General features: G+C 38.6%; 1 long non-coding RNA gene across 1 annotated transcript in view; it reads right to left on the minus strand.

Moving 5' to 3' along the window:
- Positions 1-213: 213 nt before the first annotated feature.
- Positions 214-23,927, minus strand: part of LOC138151818 (uncharacterized) — an 85,471-nt gene continuing 61,757 nt past the window's right edge. Inside the window, exon 2 of the long non-coding RNA XR_011165928.1 lies at positions 214-1,330. This is a non-coding gene — a long non-coding RNA (uncharacterized lncRNA). The remainder of the gene's footprint in view (positions 1,331-23,927) is intronic.

The raw sequence follows: 23,927 nt of genomic DNA on the forward strand, positions 1-23,927 counted from the left end.
TCTTCCCTCACCCCCTTTCTTTTTGGTTCATTTATAAAACAACTAACAAACACAAATAGCCCAACCCTGACATTTCAAGAACAAATTCAGCAGGGGCGGGGGGGGTGGGGATCAAAAGGGATTATTCATTATTCCTTAACAGAAGCAACTATGTGCCTTTTGGTCTCTTCTTGAGTGTTTCTTCCAATTCTGAAAAACCAAACAAACCTGTACTTTCTTTTAATAGTATTTTATTTTTTTCCAAATTAAATGTCAAGACAATTTTTAGCATTCATTCTTATAAGATTTGGGTCCAAAATTTTTCTCCCTCCCTCTCCCCCACTTCCTAAAATTGTAGGTAATTTGATATAGGTTGTAAATATGCTATCATGTAAAACATATTTCCATATTAGTCACAGTTTTGAAAGAAGAAACAGATCAAAAGGAAAAAAAAAACTATGAAATAGAATAAAGTAAGTGAAAAAGTATGCTTTGACCTGCATACATTCAGAGTCTATCAGTTCTTTAACAACATGTGGGTAGCATTTTCCTTCTTGAGTCCTTTGTATTTGTCTTGGATCACTGTGTTGCAGAGAAGAGCTGAGTCATTCACAGTTGTTCATCATACAATGTTGTTCAAACCTGTACTTTCTTAAAATAAAACAGAATGAAATTTAAAACTACCCATAGTCTTTTGCTTTAATTGAGGGAAGAAATGTGGTATAGTAGTTGTAGTCTTAGATTGGGAGTTAAAGAACATGGTTAGCCAACCGATAAACATTTAATAAATACCTGCTATGTGACAGGCATTGTGTTAAGTCCTAGTGATACAAATATGAAAAAAGACAATTTTTGCCTTCAGAGAGATTAAAATCTAATGGGGAAGACAGCATACAAATGAAAGCTGAAAGAGATGGGGCTGGAGAATGGGAAGGTACACCGAGGGACATGATGGAGAAGTCAAAGAAATCCAAAAGGAATGCAGCAGGATCAGAAATGAGGAGATGAATTTCTTGGGTCCCCTAGTTTTGGAGTTCCTAGGCTGCACCCTTCCATCAGAAGGACAGATGGTACTGATGAGATGGGAGTACCATGGTGGATTCGGTCTTGTAGGGTGATGAGGTTTTCCAATGATCATAATCTTGAAGGCATGGTGGAGAAATTAAAGAAGTCCAAAAATAATATAGCAGTGTAGGAGGAAATGGACTCAAACACAGATTTTGTCACTTTCTACCTAGCTAGACATTGGACAAATCAGCTAACTTCTCTGGGTCTCAGTTTCTTCATCTGTAAAGTGAGGAGGCTTGTACTAGATGTCCACCAAAGGTCCTATCTGGCTTTAAATCCATGACTTTGGAAGAAGAAAAAAAAACAAAAATTAAAAAAAAACATTAAGATGTTTCTAAGTTATATGTCATTCTTTTGATCCCCTTAGACACCCCCCCCATTATGACACATCTAATAAAGGTATATTATTGTTGTTTGGTCATTTGTCAGTCACATCTGACTCTTCATGACTCCATTTGGAGTTTTCTCGATAATGATATTGAAGTGGTTTGCCATTTTTCCTTCTCTAGCTCATTTTATAGATGAGGAAACTGAGACAAACAGGATTAAATGATTTAACCAGGATCACACAGCTAACAAGTCTCTGAGGTTGGATTTGAATTCATGAAGATGAGTCTTCTTAACTCTAGGTCCAGTACTCTATCCATTATGCTGGCTATCTGACCTGAAATAAAGGCATAGGACCATCATTTAGAAGTCAAAAAGAGCCATAGTTGTTGGAAGAATTTTTCCTGAAATTGTTTAAGAAAGCTGCAGTATAATCTAATAATAACTTGCACACAGAAAGTGGCATAAAAGATATTTTCAGTGATATATTACCACAAAAGGAGTTGGTTCTGTCATATAGCAAGAGTGAAGGAGAGGAGATGGACAGACCAGGTGCTAATTTAGTGTTCATGATATATCCTTGACTTCAAATTCATTGGGTACATCCCCTTTGTAAAGACATGGGAAAGAATTTGAAAGGATGAGAAAGCATGGATAGGCTACTATGTGCAAAAATATCCATTGATATCCATGTGAATATCCATGTGAAATGTCCATCACAATCCTGAAATAAGTTTAAAAAGTAAACAGGGTTAGCATCAACAATAACCATCTGGAGGTCAGATTTGTCCTGTGTTAGATGAAGCTTTTAGGTGTTTTATTTCTGTCCTGGCCAATTATTCCTTAAATTCAATTTTGTCTTTCAACTCCCATAAGGCCTCTGGCCCCCTCCTCAATCTACATATATCACCTTGGGAACATTCATTTTATTTTATTTTATTTTTTTGCAGGGGAGAAGGCAGGGCAATTGGGGTTAAGTGACTTGTCCAAGGTCACACGGCTAGTAAGTGTTAAGTGTCTGAGGCTGGATTTGAATTCAGGTCCTCCTGACTCCAGGGCCAGTGCTCTATTCACTGTGCCACCATGCTCTACTCACTGCGCCACCTAGCTGCCCATCTTGGGAACATTTAACAACACTAGAAAGGCATCTAACAAAGGACCTAACAACTTTTTGTTCTGCAGCCCTGTCAGAAACAAAATTGTTGCCATCTTACTAGAGTTATGGGCTTGTCTTTTACATGCCTGCTAAACTGTGACTTCCATGAGAGCAAGAAGGATGGTCTTATATAAACTTTTTCAGCATCTGTCACAGTGCTCTGCAAATAGTGTGTGCTTAATAAATGTCTGTTGTGTTCCTTTTTCATTTCTTAATTTTGAATTGGAAATATAAATTATTTTGGACCATGTTGCTCCCTTAACGAAAACCATGGGTTAAATTCAGTTCTAGGGAAAATAAGCTATGCTGTCTTTAGCACTTTCCCATAAGCTAGTCATTTATTAAAATCCCCATTTAATTATTTAGTATAGTAAGTAACTTTTGGCAAGGATCTTAAGCTGGGAGCACTTTTGAACTTCACAGAGAATCAATGGAGTTAATACTAGTGAGGAAAATGAAATAGCTCCTTAGTCTCCTCCATTCTTTCTCTTGGGAGAAATATAGCCAAATAAGAGAAGAGAGGGAGCAGGGACAGAAAAGGCATGGGTCATTTTCCCTTATTCTTCAAGGAAGTAGAGGTTAAGTAAATAGTAAGCATCCTTAATGCCATGAAATATGTAATTGCTTTTTAGCTTCTTCAAATAGCATTTGGTGGGTAGGCATGGCCCATTTATACACCCAACATAAGGAAATCCACAACCATTGCCATATTGCATACCATTCCCCACATTTATCTCTCCTCCACACAACTCACAACTCATGGTGACATAAAAGCATCTTGCTGATCATATAATGTAACATTCTATCCATAAATTTCTAGTTAATAGAAACTTGAGTGTGCTTCCCTAATCTTTGCACAACAGATGAGAACAGAAGAAAGATAAGTAAAAAAAAGTAACATGGATCCATACCACTTGCTGTCCAATTTCCACCAAGCTATTTTAATACAAGCTATAATAATACGAACATTGACTGAATGAGGTATCCCAAAATAGGAGTCAGATGAAAGCTAATGTAGGGAGGAGTTCAATTAGTGTATTTAGGAGAGTCTTAGAGTTGGGGCTCCATTAGAGGAAGTCTTAATCTTACTTTTCTCTTGCAGAACCAAATGGTCCTTTCACACCATGATTATTGCCACGTTCAGAGAGGCAGTACAATTGAGCTGTGAGAACAAGAAGGTGGCCATGATTGTGAATGGCTCTAAGAAAGACACCAGCCCCCCCCCGCCCCCACTTTTTCCCTTTCCCCACCCCATCTCATTGACTCAAGGGTGAACCTAGACTTCTGTTGTAGGGTTACTTCAAGTGCTCTTTTATAATGTGACTGTAAGGTTGACTTTGTTGTAAGAAGGGAGAGAAAAAACACCATGGAAGATCTCTGTCTACCCAGCAATGTGACTCTGGGTGACCTGGAAATTTAGGTGGCTTTCCATGTGCCTGCATTCATGTCTCCCTGTATTATGTGTCCTTGGGGGAAAAAAGCTTGTGCTTCAGATTTACTGTGGATTGTTTAAGATTTTAGGTACACAACACACTTAAAAGCTGGACAATGCTGACTCTGTTTTGTTTGTTGCGTCTTCAACAATATATCTTCTGAGCTTATCAGTCACCTACTGTATGGCAGGCCCTGCTCTAAGTGCTTTACAAATGCTACCTCATTTGATCCTAGAAAGTAGGTGCAATTATTATGTCCATTTTACACCTGAGGAAACTGAGGCAGACAGAAATAGAGGGATTTGTCCAGGGTTACACAGGGATGTTATGTTTGAACACGGATCTTCTTGACTTTAAAATTATATTCCACTTGTTGTCCCTTGCTGACGCACTCTACTCCCTTTGCCCTCTCTCACCCACCCCCAACCATTCCTATAGCATTATCCTTTTTTTTCTTCTGTAACTCTCAAAGTCTCAATTTGCAGAGTGAAGTGCTCAAAATTGTTGTCTGGTTAGAGATGAAGAAATAGAAGTGTCCCTTTTCCTTTCCCTTTTTCTGTTTCCTATTTCAAGCTCTAATTTTCACTGATACTCTTGATATCATCCATCAATTGACCCATAAATTCTGTGAAAGTAAGTGGGGGTAGTATAAGAATGAATTCCCCAACTGATAGGGGTTTGAACATGTGGGGAATAGGCTGACTGGGGAACATTTGTGTGTCCATCCTTGAAGTCTCTGATTGTGACCAATCTGTGCCCATTATCTAGCCAACCCTTTTTCTGTATTCTAGCTCCTATTGTCTTCCAGTCCAAAACTAGCACCTTGTTTCTATCTATTTGCCCTCCCAGACCATGTTGTAAACAGTGGCAAGGACCTTGGCTCTGGAATCTCAAGACCTGAAATAACATTTCCTCCACTTGGACTAGATTTTCTAAAAGGTGCCTTCTAGATTTATGATCCTGATTTGGGGGGGGGGCAGAGGTATTGGGTTTGTTTTTTGTCTTTTGAGTTTTTTTTTACCTTGCTTCTGTGTCTAATACCATTTTCTGCCTCTGCCTCTTTACAGCTCATTGGTCTATCCACTTGGATTCTGGTAATGGCTTATCATATTCTGCTTCCACTTTCTGATTAGCAAGTTGTACAGAATAGATTTTCAATTTCATGTACAATTGTCTTTGTTTTATCATACTATGTTATGGAAATGCTTGTTTAATTCCATAAATTTAAATAAAAATTAAAAAAATAATCCCCCCATTTCCTTTCTTTCTCTCTTCATTCACTATCCAGGTTACAATCAGATCTCAGTATTATTCAGTCAGAACTATTAACCACAACTAGGTATAGTCTTCATCAGCCTCTAGTCAAGGCTCCATATAGCTCTCCATAGGCCCTGTCATCTTCTCTCCACACTAGATTTAAGTTCTACAAGGAGAGAAAATGTCTTGCTCTCTTACATCTGCAACCCTAATGCTACCACTGTCTATCTATCCATCCATCTATCTATCTATCTATCTATCTATCTATCTATCTATCTATCTATCTATCTATCTATCTAATCTATGGACCAGGTGTATAAATAAGTATAATTTTATTGTAAATCCCCTTACCTCAACTCTGGGGTAGCCTTGGTTAGTACTCTTTAGAAACATCTATGAGAATATCAGGCCAAGGAGTTCCTGTGATAGGAGATAAGATCCATGATCTATGACTGAGAATGTTCTGTTATAAGTCCAGCTATACACACTTCTATGTAGGGGGAGGGGAATAAACAGTTTCCTTCCTCCTCCCCCAGAACTCATTGAGCACCTCTGAGAAGTTTTCCAGTCAGATTAGAGCAGAGGTTCTTAACCTAAGTCTGTGGAACTTGAATGTAACAGTATTTCAATATAATTGGTTTCCTTTGTAATCTTATGTATTTACTTTGATGCATTTAAAAACATCATTCTAAGAAGGGTTCATAGAGTTTACCAAAACAACAAAGGGTTCTGTGACATACTGTAAGAAACCCTGAAGTAGAGATTCCCCTGGGTACTTTACTCAATTGAAACTATGATTTGACCTTGGTGCAAGATTTTTGCCCTTGACAAAGAAGTTTTTATTATTTTTTTTTAATTAACTGGTTGAAGGGCTACAGGGTTTCCAATGAGCCAGGAATAATCATCTCATAGGAAACTACTTGCTGTCAATCAACTTCAAGGGTTTCCTCAGAGAGTTATAGAGGTTTTGGAAATCATTCTCAGTGACAAAGCATCCAGTAGAGAAGTGTGATGGATAGATTGTGGACTTGGAGTCAGGAAAACTTGAGTTAGTATCAGGGAAGGAGCTAGTAAATTGGGAGAGATTGAAAACGAGAGGGATGGAGGAGATGATCAGTGTAACAAAGTTCTAGAGGGGTAGGATCAAGAATGCAAGTAGAGAGGTTCATGCTTGTAAGTCTTTGGAGATTAAAGCAAAGGAGGAATGGCCAGGTAAGGATATAGGGGCTTTGAGATGTGACATGGCAGAAAGGGAGCGCTTGATGGATTCCATTTTCTTGATGTAGCTGACTTGGATTGGCCCACAGAGGACAACAGCTTGGTTATCTGCCCCTCTGAGAGCCGAGCCAAGTATGGCCTACATCAATAAAACAAGACTGCCTGCTAAGAGGCAGGGAAATGAGATTGCCACAGGCAGCTTAAGAAGAGAACAGATTTAGAATGTTATTGCAAGGAGGGCAATAATTAGTGAAGAATTGTTATGGTATCCACGTGATTATATAACATGAATTTGTACTGAATCTAGCTAGCATAATGGCAGGCCTTTCTCCAGTAACATCCAGAAGCATAGGAGAAAAGGGAGTAGATGTTGGGGTACCATCAGATTGGAGATTGACTAGATGTGGCCAGCAATAGGACAAAGGGGCAAATGATTGAAGTGTGGGTGCAAGTGGATAGCTGAAATGGTCAGCTGTAATGGCAGGAAGTGAAGGGAGGGAAGTGAGGGGAGAGAAGGAGTAACAGGCTTAGAGAATAGAGGGAGGAAGTCGAATTCATGGTGGGGGCAAAGGGAAGTGGCAATGGGGAGTATGCCAACTCCTTCTGGCTCAGTGAGGAGGGGTAAGAGAACAGTACTAGGGTGCCTAGAGCTGGGGCATCTTGCCCAAGTGGAAAAGATCCAAGAGTGGAAAAAAAAAATCAATTTGAGTTGACGGTATGACATGGCAGATTTAAAAAGCTGATGCAAGCTTAGATTATATTAATAAAAGCACATTGTCCAGGGCCAGGGAGGTGAGAGGTTCCCTGTATTTCTATGTTAGTCACATCATATTGGACATACTGTGTTCAGTTTTGGAGACAACAGTTTATGAAGGACCTTGACAAACTGGAGAGCATCCAGAGGAGTGTAATCAGCATAGTGAAGGGTCTTTATGTCATGTCATATGAGGACAAAATCAAAAGAAATGGTGGGGGCTGGGATGACTAGGAAATGAAAAGACTGGTAAGACAGGATAAGCAAATTCAAGTATTTGAAGGGCTATTGTGTTGAAGGGGGATTACTCTTCTTCTGTTCTTGTTCTTCAAAGAACAGAATAAGAAACAATGGGAATGAATTGCAGAGGAAGATTTCAGTTTGGTATTACAGCAGCTATAATTCTTGAGGTAAGGGAAAAACATTCAATAGTAAAAACAGAATTAATAATATTATCATAAATTATTATTATATAATCTATATTAATATTATTTTTATTAAGCCATAATCACTGAATGGGCTCTGCCTCAGTCAAACTGAGACCTGTTAAAGACCTTAGCTTGAGAAGACCAAGGTCCCCCACTGCATCCTGGGCCATTTCCAGTCATCCTGATATATATCTGGCTACTGGACCCAGATGGCTCTGGAGGAGAAAGTGAGACTGGTGACTGTGAACCTCCCTCCCTCATTTAAATCCAATTCACTTGAAAGTCATGGCATCACCTCCCTGGTGTCATGTTCCTCTTTGAGAACAAAAGACAAGCAGAAGGGAGCAGGCAGCAGCTAGGGGGAAAAACAGAAAACAAAAACCAACCTCCCTACATTTAGATACCAAATGTGGCCTCAAAGGCTGAATCATCAAGGTTTCTAGATGGTTCTCTTTTTCTTTCCTTTGGACTGGGATAAACAGCTTTTATTTTTGTGAAAAAGAGAGAAAGTAACTACATATGTTGCCTGGGATCAAATCAAATAAATAAATGAATGAAATAAATAAATAAATTTTAAAAACAAAATTAAAATACCAACATACAATCCTGCTGGCCCCATTAACCTTTTCATAGTTACGGAGCTACAGAATTCCAGAGTTAGGATACTCATAGACACCATCTGTTGCATTAGAGTAGAAATAAAGTAGGTGCATTTGGTCTTACAGTTCAGAGAAAGAAAATTCATTACTCAATACTTTGCAGATCTGCGATTTCCTTGAGATGGGTATTTTCTCCACCAGGGTGGATTTTTCCTCTAATGAATATAACACAAGCCCCAAAGTCCACTTGTACAAGACTCTCTCCTTATTGGTAGACACCAATGTCCTGCCCCTTTGGGAGGGACATTGGCAATGATGAAAAGAGGATAGATGTGGTCTCTTCAGATCTATGTTACCAAGCTCTTTTGAGGTTGCTGATGGAATAGTAAGGCTGGAAAGATGACATGAGAGAAATTAGCAGGCTCCATTCATGTCCTTATACTCAGCTTGCTATATTAGAGACTTCAGAGAATTTTCCTCTTGTGTGAGATCTGGGAATCTCTATCTTGGTTGAACTGAGATATCTCACTCCCAATGGGAGAGCTCCTTTCCTTGTTATTATATGGAATATATTCTCATATGTATGCTTTTTCTGGTTTGTTTTGCTATTGACTTGGATAAATGTCTTCCTTCACTATTTTTCTTTATGAGCTCATTGTAGAAATGACATTTGGTGGGAAAAGATTCAAACCTCAGAAATAAAGCTTGGAGCTCTTCTTTCCCTATTAATGAAGTAGCAATCATTTTGACTTGAACCTTAAAGTTACTTTCCTTATATTAACAATATTTAAGAGAGCAAATAAATATGATTATAGCCAGTACTCCCTCTCTCTTAGGAAAACATAGTGGCCAGCCTGTGACTCAATTCCTTTGACCCTTCCTGGCAGGAATCAAAATATTCCTTGGAGAAAGGTGGAAGGAAGAAGCACTAGGGATGTCTCTTCTTGTTTCCTGGGGAGCAACATAATGACATTGCTTATTTAATTCTTTCTCTCTTTTTCTCCTTTTCTTCCTCTCTTAGTTAAGTAAGAGGTAGCTGGGGGTATAGTGGTTAGAGTGCTAGACCTGAAGTCAGTCAAACCTAAGCTCAAATACTACCTCAGACACTTTCTAGCTATGTGACCCTGGGAAAGTCACTTGACTTCTCAACCTCAGTTTCCCCATTTGTAAAAATGGAATAATAAAAGCACTTATCTCCTAAGGTTGCTGTAAAGATGAAATGAAATTATATCTTAAGAAATTCTTTGCAAAACTGAATGGGCTGTATAAATGCTAGAGCCATTTAAAGCACCACACAAATACTATAAATATTTTTATGTAATAACAATTCAAAAATTTCCCTCCTTTCTTCTAACTTCTTTTGTTTTGTTCCCTCAGCCCTTATTTTCTGTACCATTTTCCAAAAAGAATTTCTTTACTTTGTTGTTTTTATTAATTCTCTTCCTTTTCTATTATAAACTTTTATTATTTGACTCATGATATTTATTTATCTATAATTTCTCTCAGACTCAGTTTTCTTAACTGTAAAATGGGGAAAATAATACTACCTAATTCCAAGGATTGTTGGGAGGATAAAATGAGATAGTATTTGTAAAGCACTTAGGTCACTGCCTAGCACAGAATAGTGTGTTCTTAATAGTTGTTTCCTTCCTTTCTTCTAATTATTTATTCCTTCTTCAATCTCTTTATGTTCTTCATGGAATTATAGTTTCTAAAGTATTAAGTTTGAATTTCTCCTTATAGACAATTTCTATGTTATTGCTTCATAGATCTTGTCCCTCCATCCCTTTTTGCTGTTGTTTGTCACATCAGGGTAGCTTTTAACACAACTGCATACACTTAGCATGTGGTTCACAAGGATTTATTTAGCTGAAAAACACACCACCCCATGACTAGCCATGACCAAGTGATGGGTATCTCTGAACCTAATAGGGTCAGTCCTCATATAAGAGATCATCACTAGCAGTAGACCCAAAGTCCTACCCACTTTGGTAGGACTTGGCAGAGTTTGCACTCCACTGGCAAAGCCTTTAAAATTTCAGGATCAACCAGAATCATTCCTTGATTTAAAAAAAATGATCAAAAATCATGACCAAGTATTTCTCAAAAAGAAGAATTCAAACTATTAACTACCATAGAAAAGATTGCTTCAAATGATTAATAATTTGGTAATTTCAAATTAAAACAACTCTGATGTTTCACCTCATACCTAGAAAATTATCAAAGATGGGAAAAGGTGGAAATAATGTTGGAAAGGCTTCAAGAAGACAGGCATTCTGACAGACTATATCTGGAGCTGCACATTGGTCCAACCACTTCAGAAAAAAAATTGGAATTATGTAAAAAAGCAACCTTGGTATATGAATGTAATAAAATATCGCTGCAATTTAAGAAATAACCTAAAGAATTCAGAGAAGCATACAACAACTTATATATACTGATACAAAGTGAAGTGAGCAGAACTTGGAAGAAATGTATGCAATGACTACAATGATGCAGATAGAAAGAACAACAGCAACAAGTTAACACTGTGTAATTATAATGATGGAGCTTAGTCCTAGAGCAGAGCTGAGAAGATGTACCTCCCTCTCTTTGTAGAAGTGGAGAGCTACAAATGTGGAAGATCACACGTGTTGTCAGACTTGATTTGTTATGTTGCTGTTTTTGCTAGACTTTTTTTTCTTTGTAACAATTATTTGTTACAAAGGCTGGCTTGCTGGATAGTGGAAAAAGAAGGATAAGAAGAAATGAATGCAATATTAAAAACCACAATAGTGATCAACAAAATTTTAAAACAAAAATCCTCTAGTCAGTCAGTCACCAAGCAATTATTAAACAAATACTATATGCCAGGCACTGTAAACTCTAGGGTTCGTACAAAGAAAGACAAAAGCACAGTCACAACCTTCTGGGCATCCCCATTTTAATAGCAATGCTAGATCATTAGAATGCCATGATAAGTCATTAGAATATTTTTTTCCATTTATATAATTAAGACTTATGTATTTGACATGTGTTTCTACCCCCCCCCCCCCCCCAGGGGACTACCACTACAACTCTGTGGTAGAGTGTCCCCATATTACAGGTAAGTAAAATGAGTCTCAGAGATACTAAACAACTTTTGCCCCAAATCACACAGCTAGTAATTGGTAGAGCTAGAAATCAAGCCCACATCTTCTGACTACAAAGTCCAGTGCTCTTTCTACTACAATATGTATGCTGCCTCTCAGGTTACAATTTCATGTAATACCCGTAGTTTCATTTATATAATAAACTTCTTATGCAATATGCCCCTAGTCACAAGACCAGTCCTGCAGACCTTTTGCACACAGAACATTCATTGACTTCACTGACCACCACTTGAACAGGAGGCTGTGCCAGGGAACCAACACAGAAGTCATTGGAAGGAATCAAAATGGCCCCTCTACCTACTTTTTGACTCTGCTCCCTTGCCTTCCACTCCCAAAAGGTTTGTAAGTATTGAGAAACTATATCCCATCCATTGCCATCATCTTTCTCCCCAAGGGATTCTTCTACCAAATTTCTGAGTTGTTGATAAGTGAGTCCCTGGTGTTTTTTTTTTCCATTTCTACTGATGACTAGGAATGAAAAATAAAATGGAAGATTTAATATTACTCGATTATTCACCTTGGGCTCACTCAGCTTCTAGGGATATTCAACTTAGATTCTACTCTTTGATTCATATAGATATGTCTAATGATATTGAGTTGGAAAATAAGTCTTTATGGAACATCCCAGGTTAGCAGATTTGCTTACAGTGGTACAATGCTTGGAAGAAATAGGCAATTTCTTTTATAGGAAGACTCCTCCAGTAGTGCAGATTGTATCCTCAATAACTGTGATGATCAAAAAACTTCTCAACTGGTGCCCAATGGCTTTGTGATGAGCCTCTCTAAGCATAGCTAAGTGGGCCCAAGGAACATAATACAAATGGTGGGTCATTTGTGAGCTGAATTCAAAATCTTGTCAGTGTGATAAGACTTCCCAAACCTGGTATGAAACCTGAGGACCCAGTGTCACTTCCACACCACAATGGGGCACCAGAGCACAACTTTAGTGGAATCCCCAGGACTACATACAGATATTAAGATGGAACAGATGAACCCAAGCTCAGAGAAAATTGAATGAACATTTGAATGAATGGTACAGATATATTTTATTGAAAACCCCCCAAATAAGTGAAATGTTTGTCAGACAAGTGAATTTAATCTTCTGCCACAGACTGTTTGGGTGGAAAGAATATTTTTAAAATATCATAGAGGATCACTATATAAGAAAACAGGGTTTGCATCAAGAAACTCAATTCAAACACCATCCATACTGACAACTAAAAGAAGGGAGAGAGAGAAAGTGAGAGAAGGAAGGAGAAAAAGGGAGATAGAGACAGAGACAGGAAAAGATAGACAGAGGGAAATACAGACAGAGACAGAATCAGAGGTAGACAGAAAGGCAGAGAGATGAGAGGGAGGTGTATCTTCAAGCACAGTCATAACAAAAAATACTTTTATATGGGTCAAAGGCTAGTAAAGATATATAGATGAGGGGTGAGGTTCAGTCTGAGGTGTGTCCTTTAGAGGATGAAGCAAACCCCGGAGACACTGTAAAAGTTATAAGCTGTTGAAAAATAGGATGAAACAGTAGGGGGAGGAAAGGGAGAGGAAGTGTATCTTGGACCATGCCAAGATTTCTAGGATATCAAAAGTTTGTCTGCCAAGGAGGGGAAATCATGCTGCCATTGTTAGGATAGAGTTGGGCAGGGGAAGAAGTGCTCTCTGGGGAAGATACTAATGATGTCTTCTAAATTTTCTCCTCTGGGAAAGAGCCTTTACTAACCAATTGCTTACCACAGCTCTGGCCTTCAGTCTCCTATTCAGCTACTAGCCTAGTGAGAATGAATCTGTGCTGGGAAGATCCCACAGAATTAACTCATTTCATTATTTTTTCATTTATTTCAGTAAGCTATGAACTTTAAATATCACAATAAAATCACAAATCCTTGAACATCATTAAAGTCCTCCCCCAATGCTTCAGCATGGTAAAGAGATGACTCTGGGACCTCAGAGTCACAGCTACCATCCTAGGACCTATCCCTCTAAATCATCATTCATCATCATTCATTGCTAGAGAGACAGCGTGAGGTGCTACATTTTTTTCAGTCATCATATTTCATAAAGTCTGAAGGCTGTCTACTAAAGCATGGAAGGAGCTAAGATGTGCATCAGTGCATAGCAGGAGTGTGTGTGTATTTCATCTATATCTATAGTTATCATCTATCTATCTATCATCTATCTATCTATCTATCTATCTATCTATCTATCTATCTATCTATCCACTCCAAAGACATTTTATTCCTTTTGTATTTTTTCACTTTAAAAAAACTTGGGTTTTTTTTTTTAGCTCCTTCACATGATTTTTTCCCTCCTTTATTTGCAGAATTAAGCAATTTCTTTTTTTTTTTTAACCTTTTCTACCACTATTGAGCAACTTAAGAAAATCTGGTCACTTAAGTTTCTCTATCTCCCCAGCAACACATGTTTCATGCTACAAGATCATTGTTTTATTGAATTAAATATATATGATAAATCCATATCGATATCTGTACCTGTGACTATATCAAAATCTATATCATCTATATCTATGTTGATCTTTACCTACCTCTCTCTTTTTCTATCTCTCAACCTTTATCTATCTCAATCTTTACCTCTCTCCGTTTCTATCTCTGTCTCTAACTCTATATCTTAATGATTTTGTCATATGTAGTTCACAAAAGATGCCATTTGTCTGGTTAGACCATAAAATGCTAGAGAAGATATTTTCCACAATGGCTTGGTAATTCTAATTCTTATCTACAAATGAAAAATTAAACATTGTCAAGAATTTTTCTATGCTTATTAAAAATTTCACCTAAAAGTGATTAACACAGAGAACTTAATCACAAAATGACAGACTTGGGAGACCTTAGTGATCATCTAACCCAACTCCTCATTTTAAACTGGGAACCCAGAAAGATTATGTGACTTGCTCAGGATCAACAGAGCAATTTGAGTCTGAGCCAGGTTTCCTATCATGCCATGCTGCCTTTATTTTTCCCCTTGCAGAAGACAGCTGACTTTTGTTCATACAGCATTTGGTCCTTGGTTATATATCTTATAATTTTATTTCCTAGAGCTATAGGTTCTCCTTGTGAAGTTCAGGTCATTGAACTGGATTTCATGTTCATACTTAGTCTATTATTGAACTGAACATGGAAGGTTGTTTAGTTCCTTGGGATAGTGATTAGCGTGGAGCAGTGGATGGAAGTTTAGCGGACTTAATCTACTCTGGTGTTTTTACTTTAGGTAAAGAAGACACAAACTCTTGTCCTTTCAAAGAAGTATCAGTGCCTTGGCCCTGGCAGATCTGTTTCTTCCCATTTTTAGCAGTGATAATTAGCAAAAACTCTTGAGATTGAGACCATTTATGACTTGGAAACACTTTCCCTAGTTCTAACACTGAACTGATAAAACCATCCCAGAATAGAATGTGCTACCTTGGAAGGTAGTGGGTGCATCTTTAAGTAAAAACCCAAGGACTGCCTGTCTGGTATATCATAGAAAGGATTCTTGCTCAGGCCTCATTTGGACAAAATTGCCTTCAAATTCTATTCTAATTCAGAAACTCCACTATTCTGTCACTGCTTTGGCCAATATTGGTAAAATACAGGCGTGCAGATTCTTGTTAGAGACTGAGTCTTCCACTCTTTCTTTGATCAGAGTAACTTTGTTGCTTAAGGAGACATTCAAAGGGTTCTTCTCACTTTAGCCTTTTTTTTTTCAGTAATCCTCACAACCCAAAAGGAATAAATATGGGATGGCTAATTAAGAAATCAGGAAAAAAGAAAACCTGCTGCATCCTTATTCTATGAAATGTCTTGTACAGCTATAGCAAGAGTCAAAGTGAAGGAACCTTAAAATGTAAAGTATTGAATATCAGCATTGGAAGGGCTTTAGAAAATTGAGCAAGGAATGGCATATTTAGAAGGGACCTTAGAATGTAAGGTTTTAGAGCCAGAAGAAAATTCAGAACTGATAGTTGGAGAGTTTATATGATTTGTTCAAAGAGACACAGCAAGTTAAAGCAGAATTGTGGTTAGGACTCAGATCTCCTAATATGCCCTGATATACAGCCTGTTAAATGGCAACCTGGAAAATATAACCCAACAAAGTGATATTAAATTTGCACAATGAAAAAGGAAAGCAGTCTTTGCAAGCTGTGTCATTATTGCCATTCTTTCTACTCACAGAGCCACCATACTAATTCAAGTCCGTATCACCTCTCATCCAGACTATTGCCATATACTTCTAACTGGTCTCCTTGCCTCAAATGTCTAATGTATCCTCCACTCAGCTGCCAAAGTGATTTTCCTAAAGCTCAAGTCTGTTTATGTCATCCCCCTAATCAATAAATTCTAATCACTCCCTCAAACCTAATGTAAATTTCTGTTTGGCATTTAAAGCTCATCATAGCCTGATCCTTTCCTAACTTTTCAATAGGGACCCAACAACAAAGATCGAGATAGTCTTTCTAAAACTATACACACACATACATACATATATATGCATATATATATACACACACACACATATTTTGTATGTGTATGTGTGTGCTTCCATGTGCGCGCGCGCGTGTGTGTGTGTGTGTGTGTGTGTGTGTGTGTACTCCCAAAGCCCATTAATATGGGACTCTACCCTCATTGGTGCACATCAATGCCCTACACCTACAGGAGGGGTGTGGGGGAGTTGGTAAAAGTTTTTGTCTCTTTGGATTTCAAGTTCTACAGTCACTTAAGATGCTTCTGACTTCCAGCTTCAAGAGAGAAGATAGATGTCAACTCCACCTCAGGTTTCTGAAGAAAAAGACTCTGGGAAGATATGAGAAGAATGGGCAGTCTCCATTATGTCCCTATTCTCAGCTTCCATGCTTTGGGCAATTTTCCTTTGAGTAAGATCTCGGACTCTCTCCCTTGGTTGATCTGAGTTGCTTCACTCCCAATGGGAAAAGTCTTTCACTTTGTACTACCTGGTGTATTTTCTTCTTTGTATACTTTCTCTGATTTCTCTTTTGCTGCTGATTGGGTAAATGGGTTCCTTGACTATCTACTAAGCATGTTAATTGTGTAACTGGTATTTGGTGGGAAGGGAATCAAACCTTGGATATAAAACTAGGGACCTCCTTCCACTATTAATGAACATTGAACAGAAAATAGATGGAACCTAAAACCTGCACTTCTTATATTAATACTATTTAAGGGAGCAGATAAATATAATTCTAGAGCAGGACCTTTCTTTCTCCCTGAGGAGAGCAGAGCAGATAGTCTCTGCCCTCCACTTCCTATTTTCCCTCCTGTAGAGAATCAAAGCCTCCACTGGAGAAGAGGAAAGGGACAAGAAGAGGTTAGACATGCTATATATGTATATATGTATATGTATACATGTATGTGTACTGGATCTGCAATTTAGTCAGTGTAAAGGCTCTGTATGAAGAATTCCTTCTACCTGCTTCTGTCATAACCAAGAGGCAGCATGGCACAATTGAAAAAAAAAATTCATTTTGGAGTATAAGGACCTGAGAGCAAATCCCAACTCTTCCACTTATTAGTTGTGTGAAACTGTACAAGATATTTAGTCACTCCAGACCTCAATTTCCTCCTCTATAAAATGAGGGGGACTGTACCAGACTGCCTCTAACATTCCTTCTAATCTACATTTATGAGATTACCAATGCAGTGTAGCAGCTGTCCTCTAATTTTGTAATATTGGAAATTTCCCTGGTGGCTCTGAGATTTTAAGTGTCCTCTCCAGGTCCATAGAGCCAGCATGTGTCAATGGTAGAACTTAAAGAGAGTTCTTTCTGACTCTGAGGTCAGCTCTCCAACCTCTATCATAGACTGACTCTCAATCATCATAATAATTTACATTTATACAGCATGATAAAGTCTGTGAAGTGTTTTATATACTTTCTCATTTAAATTTCACAACTCTGTATCATGGGTATTATGGATACTATTATCCCCACTTGATACAAGAGGAAACTGAGGCTTATAGATTTTAAAGAATTTGCCTGTAGTCACAGATCCAGTAGATTTAAACTGAATCAGGATTTGAACTCAGGTCTTTCTGACTCCAAGTCTGGTTCTCTATCCACACTGAGTGTACTATTCACATTATCCACAACTTGAGATGGTTTCAATTATAGACTTTTCTCATGAATTTATGAATTCGTCAATATGCCCCAAATCATAATCATCATAGGTTTAAACTTACCCTGGATTTCCAAACCATCTTTCACCTTAGTTCATAGATAGAAGAAATGGTATTTGGTAAACCACCTCAGAGATTCAACATTTTGCTTCAAGAGGATGTATCATATAAGAAGAGGTTAGTGTCTATCACCACCACACTCCCAACTCTAACCATATCCTTGCTCAATTATTTCTTATTTATCCGTCTAACCCAGCACTCCCAATTTCCTTGGCCTCTGAAAAAGAGTCAGGGCCAGAGAAGTAGGTCAACTACCATAGTTGGCCACTAGGGCACATAACTCCTTTGTATTATGCAGATAGAAGCGTGTAAACACTGATTTATTCCCTCTGACATAGCTACAAGTGATTTAAAGGTCCAAAATAATAATTTTACTCAGAAACTTAGGTAAATACAACAAAGCTATTAAAGTATAAAAATGGTTACATGGGAGATGAATGAAAGTATACATGAAGAAGATCTTTGCTGATCTTCCAGCAGCTTCAGATTTCTGAACTGGTTTGTTTAACTGGAAATTAAACAAAGACATGTAGATGTCTTTCCTGAGGCAGGTTTTGGTTGGCATCATTTGCAGGCCTGGTGAGACTCTCAGTCCCCTCCAGAAGTTCCTAGTCTAACCTCCAGGAATGGGTCCTCAGCCTGTCTCTCCTGGCTCCAGGTCATATTACACTTCGGCTCTTCAGCTGGCCTTGGTTCCTTTGGTTTCCACCCCATAGATCTGTAAGAGGCTTTCCACAGTCCAAAAAGATCATTTCCCCTGGGTTTTGGGCCAATCTTCCCTGACTCAGCAGACTCCTGATTTTCTCCTCTTGGCGAGCTCTACAGAACCTACCCCTAGAAAATTTTAGCCTCATTCCTAAAATATTTCTCTCTATCCTGTTTAGTTTGGATGAATCATATTTATTACCCATTTATCACTACCTCATCATTACACCTTTTGACAAAATTGGACTTTACTATCCATTGGTTTAATCTAATATCTCAGCCTACTTTTTTTTTCTACTCTCCCTGTGACTTGAAAGTGACCTCAGTCTTTACCAAGAGCCTGTCTGTATTTCATTATGCCTTAAATATCATGGTGGGGGCAGGAGAAGGGAAGGAGGAAGACTGGCCACTGAGGGCTAGTTTCTAGAAAGCATTCACTTATCTCCTCTACCTGCTTCTAATTCAACCACAAAATAACTCTGAGCAGATTATCCCTAACCAGAAGTGTCTGAATGGTTTGTACTGAGTGATGTTAAAACTCTTTGAGTTGGCAACTATCCTGATTGGACAATAACATCTGCAATGCCTACCTTACAAGGTTGTTGTAGAATTTAAATGAGATGAAATATGTCAAGCACTTCACAAACTTTAAAGTGCTATGTAAATGTTAGAAGAATTGATAACTCAGATACTGAAGAGATGAGACCAAGTATGTATACAAAAGGGGCAGCCTGCCGATCTTAAAGTCTCTCCAGCTGAGAAGTACTAGTTTGAACTACCCATGGGGAAAGGACTGCTGGCTATATTCCCCCACTTGACTGACATGTATCCTAGAGCACACGGTGCCTCTTTTTCTTTTGTGTTTATTCTTCCTTGAATGTTCCAATGAATGTTCCAAGATGGGAGTGTAGAGATATCCTGGTGAGTTAGGGAGATCTAGAGCTGCCAATGGTAACCACAGTTGCTAGTGAAGTTCACCAGAATAGGAGCAGCCAGCCCAGTTAAGTGGGAAAATGGTCCAGCCTAATAGAGGAGCTTCCCAGACCATGAATAGCTTAGGCTAGCCCAACAACAGATCAACTGATACACAGTCCAGGAGAGATGTGGTATGCTGCAAAGACACTGCAAAGAGCCAGTCCAGAGGAAGAACAGACAAACTCATCCATCACTGATGCTAAACTCCACAATGAGCCCCATGAGAACTTGAAAAAGGGACCACCAGGGCCAGGAGTCAAAAGCCACCTGTTTACCCTAGATGTGTGGCACTATGATTGCATTTGAAGTTTGAATCCCCAGGGACCTTGTGTGGACAAGGAAGGAGTGGACTGCCAGTTTGGGAGAATGTTTTTAGACAGTTCTTTTCTCAAAGTTAATAGATGTTCACTGGTTAATGGAGAAGACACTTATGGGGGCTCAAGAACAACAATATAAGAAGCACAATCCCTCAGGGTTTGTCTGAGAACACTGGGCTTGGGGGGAAAGTGTCAGTCATCCTCTGGAATCCCAACAAAAGAATGTCAGTCTGAACCGGAGGTGTCATTTCATAGATAATCAGAAATGTATTTTATCTCTTTCTTTTTCAAAACTTCTGCTTCCATTCAGACTGAACTGCAAATTCCCATGTCCATTTTAAGAGCTGTCTCTGGCTCTCAAATTTAGTTTCAAAACAGAATTGACAAACAGGTCCTGAAGTCAATGAATGACCCTGCTGACTTGGTCTAGTTTTAAGATTTTCTCTGATGACTCAGAGATTCCAAGGGTAAGGGATGATTTTCAAAGTCCATCATTATATTCACATACATAAATACTGATATATATTTACATAATAATTCTGATATATTATTTTATATATGCAGTTAACACCATGCATATAAAGCACCAGGAATAAGAGGAAGGCTTATTCTCTCTGTCTCTGTCTCTCTCTTTTGCTTTTTGGAGGGGGGGAGGGCAGAGCAATTGGGGTTAAGTGACTTACCCAAGGTCACACGGCTAGTAACTGTTAAGTGTCTGAGGCTGGATTTGAACTCAGATCTTCCTGACTCCAGGGCCGGTGCTCTTATTCACTGTGCCACCTAGCTACCCCAAGACATTCTCTTGCAGGAGATTCCTGGCTACTGAAGTATAATGGAAAGAACATCTGAATTAGAAGTTAAGAGATCTGGGTTCTGGTGCTCAGTTCCTCCGCTAAAAAAATTATATAACCTTTCCAATTTATTCCACTTTTAATTTTTCCTGTTATCTCATCTATAAAGTAAGGATAATTAGTAATATAGTATAGCAAGTGAAGAGCCAGACTCAAAGCCAGAAAATTCCAGGTTCAGATCCTACCTCTGACACATACTGTCTGTGTGACCCTAGGCAAGTCATTTGACTTCTCAAAAGAGATAATACGTGTAAATCACTTAGCACAGTTCCTGACACATAGTAGACCCTGAATAAATGTTTGTTTCCTTCCCTCTCCTCTTAGTGCTTTACCCAGCTCTTTAAGACTAGGAGAGGCAAAGGAGTTGCTAACTTCCATTGGTAAGGGGAATTTCCTTGTTTATTTTTCTTTTCCTAAGCTAAGGAAATCACAGGTCCTATCATTATCTCTAAAATAAGGGTAATGATATCTATCTTATTGGTAGGTTGTTGAAAGGGAAAAAAAACAAAATAAGGTATGTAAAAATACTCCAAAAATATTGCAAATGCTCATAAAAGCACAAGGTATTTTTATTGCCCACTATCCATAGACCTCCCATTTCTGTAATAGGGAATGAATGATTATCATGGCCAATTCTGGCAGTTCCTCAATAGAACTCAATAAATATCCAAAGAAGAATCTTGGGTTGGGCAGTGCCAAACCCCTGAATGGCATTTCTGATGCCAGGTATCACAGTCACTCATATATTCAAATGATAATCATCTCATTCAATGAAGATTAATTCAAGGGAAAAATATCGGGTTGCAGAATTCCAAGAAGTGAGACTAGAGCAGAGGCTGAGTAAGGTCATGTCTGAGGAAGTGAGATGGAGAGACAGGAGGAGGGAGAGAGGTCAGGCCAGTATTTAAAGGGCGATAGCCTCCAAGCGCCATGAAGTGCTTCCATACTGACTGGAACAAAGCCCAGCTGTGTGACAATGTGTTCTTGTCCTATAGATACCATATAACAAGGCTTCAATGGTAAAAAGCACAAATATCTATTGCTCCCATGATCAGTCACTTTCAGGTGAAATTCAAGGGGGAAGGACAGAGGATGTCTGACGTCAAAGGCGAAAGTGTAATGATTGAAGAATGAGCTTTTAGGAATAGGGTTGGATAAGGTCCACAGCAGAGTTCAGACTGGGTTGCCAGAACACGAGTCCATTTCTGGGGTCATTTATGTGATCACAAATTTATTAATTGATTGTTGCTCACATTATATCTTCCCAGGAAAAGTAGAAAGAAATGAATAATTTTGGTCCTGGATAACAAAGAATATAATGCATATCCTTTTATTTGGTAGAGAGTTTGGGGGGCATCTATAAGTGCAAAATATAGCTTACCTTGTCAGACTTGGTAGCTTCATTGGTCGATTATATCTTTCTTCATTGTAAGACACAGTTCATGGTGGAAGAATATATTGGAAAATGACTGATTTTTTTTTTACAAATGCATTCACTTTTTAAAATAGGAAAATATAACAATGTTTAGAAATGGTACAAAGTGTGATAATGACTTCTACCTTTCTTCTTCCATCAATGCCCAGTTGTTCTTTTGGAAATGATAAAGCTGAGTACAAATAATTATTTGGGAGTTTTGTTATAAAGGGGAGCAAACGACTGGGAAATCATAAAAGCATAGAATCTTAGAGGTGAAAGGGCCCTTAGAGCTTATCCTGTGTAACCCCCTCATTTGGCAGATAAAGAAACATAGAGAAGGAAAGTGACTTGTCTGAAGTTACTCTTTCTAGCAAGTTGCACAACCAGAAAATGAACTGGTCTCTGAGGATGCTCTTTCTGCACCATCACATGATCTTGCAATAGAAACTGAGAAATTGAGACTTTAGGGATGAGACAAACATTAGAGAGAACTTGAGAATAATATTGAGGAAGGTCAAAGGATAATGGAAACCAAAATGGAGAAGATCCTAGAGGTCATATAGTCACCCTTATTTTATCTTCCTAATTTTCTTACACCTTATTTACCCCAATGTGATCATTATGATCCACTGACCCCACTGGCCTCCTGGCTATTCTTTGTACAAGAGGCTCCATTTCCCAACTCCAGTCATTTCTTCTGGCTGTACTATATGCCTGGAATGTTCTCCCTTCTCACCTGCTTCCTCCCTTCCTTGGTTTTCTTCAAGTCCCAGTTAAAATCCCACCTTCTGCATGTGGGATTCCAAGCCCCCTCAATGCAAGTGCCTTCTCTCTGCTGGTCATCTCCAATTTATCACATCTCTATCTTGTTTGCGGCCAGCTGTTTGCACATAGTCTTTCCCTTTAGACTGTGTGTTCCTCAAGAGAAGGGACAGTCTTTTGCCTTTCTTCGTATTCCCAGTGCTTAGCACATAGTAAGTGCTTAATAAATTACTGACTTACTAAGTCCTACAGAAGACCTGTGAGTTGCTCAAGGTCACAGGGGTAGTAGGTGACAGAACCAGGATTCAAAATTGGTTCTCTGACTCCAAATTCTCTTAGGCCCATGGCTTGAAGCACTCAAAAGAAGTCAGAAAACTAAGTAATAGAACTGGTAATTGGGGAATATTTTGAAACACAGAGAAACAGAGGACACAGGAGAAGAATTCATTCATCTACTCATTCATTCAACAAACACTTGTTAAGTATTGATTCTATGTAGAGTGCTCTTCTAGGTACTGGGGAGATGAAAGATTTAAGGAAGGTACTTGCTGCTAGTGGGGCTAATGTTCTCAAGTAGGGGGATGAGACACAAACACAGATTACTACTATAACATACAATATAACATAAGTGCCTTTGAGAGATACGAAAGGAAGTCATAGGTAAAAAAAAATGTGTTACTGACTACTGAGGTGGGGAAGAGGACAGGGAAAGTTCCATGGAGCATATTTGACTTGGATAATGGGTAGGAATTCAACAGACTTAAGAGGGGGAAGAAAGGAAGATATTTCAAGCATAGGGAATAGCATGAACAAAAAGGCAATAGAATACAGGCCCTTTGGGGAGGCAGAGAGTCAGGAAGTATACCAATTGAACTGAGATGTAGAGTATATATATGAGAAAAATAGGCATAGTTGGGTGGTGCAGTGGATATAGCACCAGCCCTGGAGTCAGGAGGACTTGAGTTCAATTCTGGTGTCAGATATTTAGCTCTTACTAGCTGTGTGACGCTGGGCAAGTCACTTAACCCTAATTGTCTGTAATGTAATGCCAAAAGAAGGCAACTTCCCAGGTTCAAAATACCAGCATAGGTGCTCTCCATTTTATTCAGTAAGAAACCCAGAACAGAGAAGATCAAAACATGACATCATTGAAAATACAGCATTTACTAAGTGTGATTAAATAATCTCCAAGTACTACCCCACCCCAGGACCTTCCAATCATTCAATCAATTACAAAGTCTCTGTTCTAAATACTTCTCCACCCCTAGGCTATACCTTCATTTAGTCTACCACAAAGCCCCTCTTCTCAAATGGAGATTAGTTTCCAAACATAAGGTCAAAAGTTCCCCACCCCTGGATCA

This window comes from Petaurus breviceps, unplaced genomic scaffold (genome assembly GCF_028583685.1).
Source record: "Petaurus breviceps papuanus isolate PSGF00001 unplaced genomic scaffold, PetGlider_PUasm1.0 90919, whole genome shotgun sequence".
Taxonomy (NCBI): domain Eukaryota; kingdom Metazoa; phylum Chordata; class Mammalia; order Diprotodontia; family Petauridae; genus Petaurus; species Petaurus breviceps.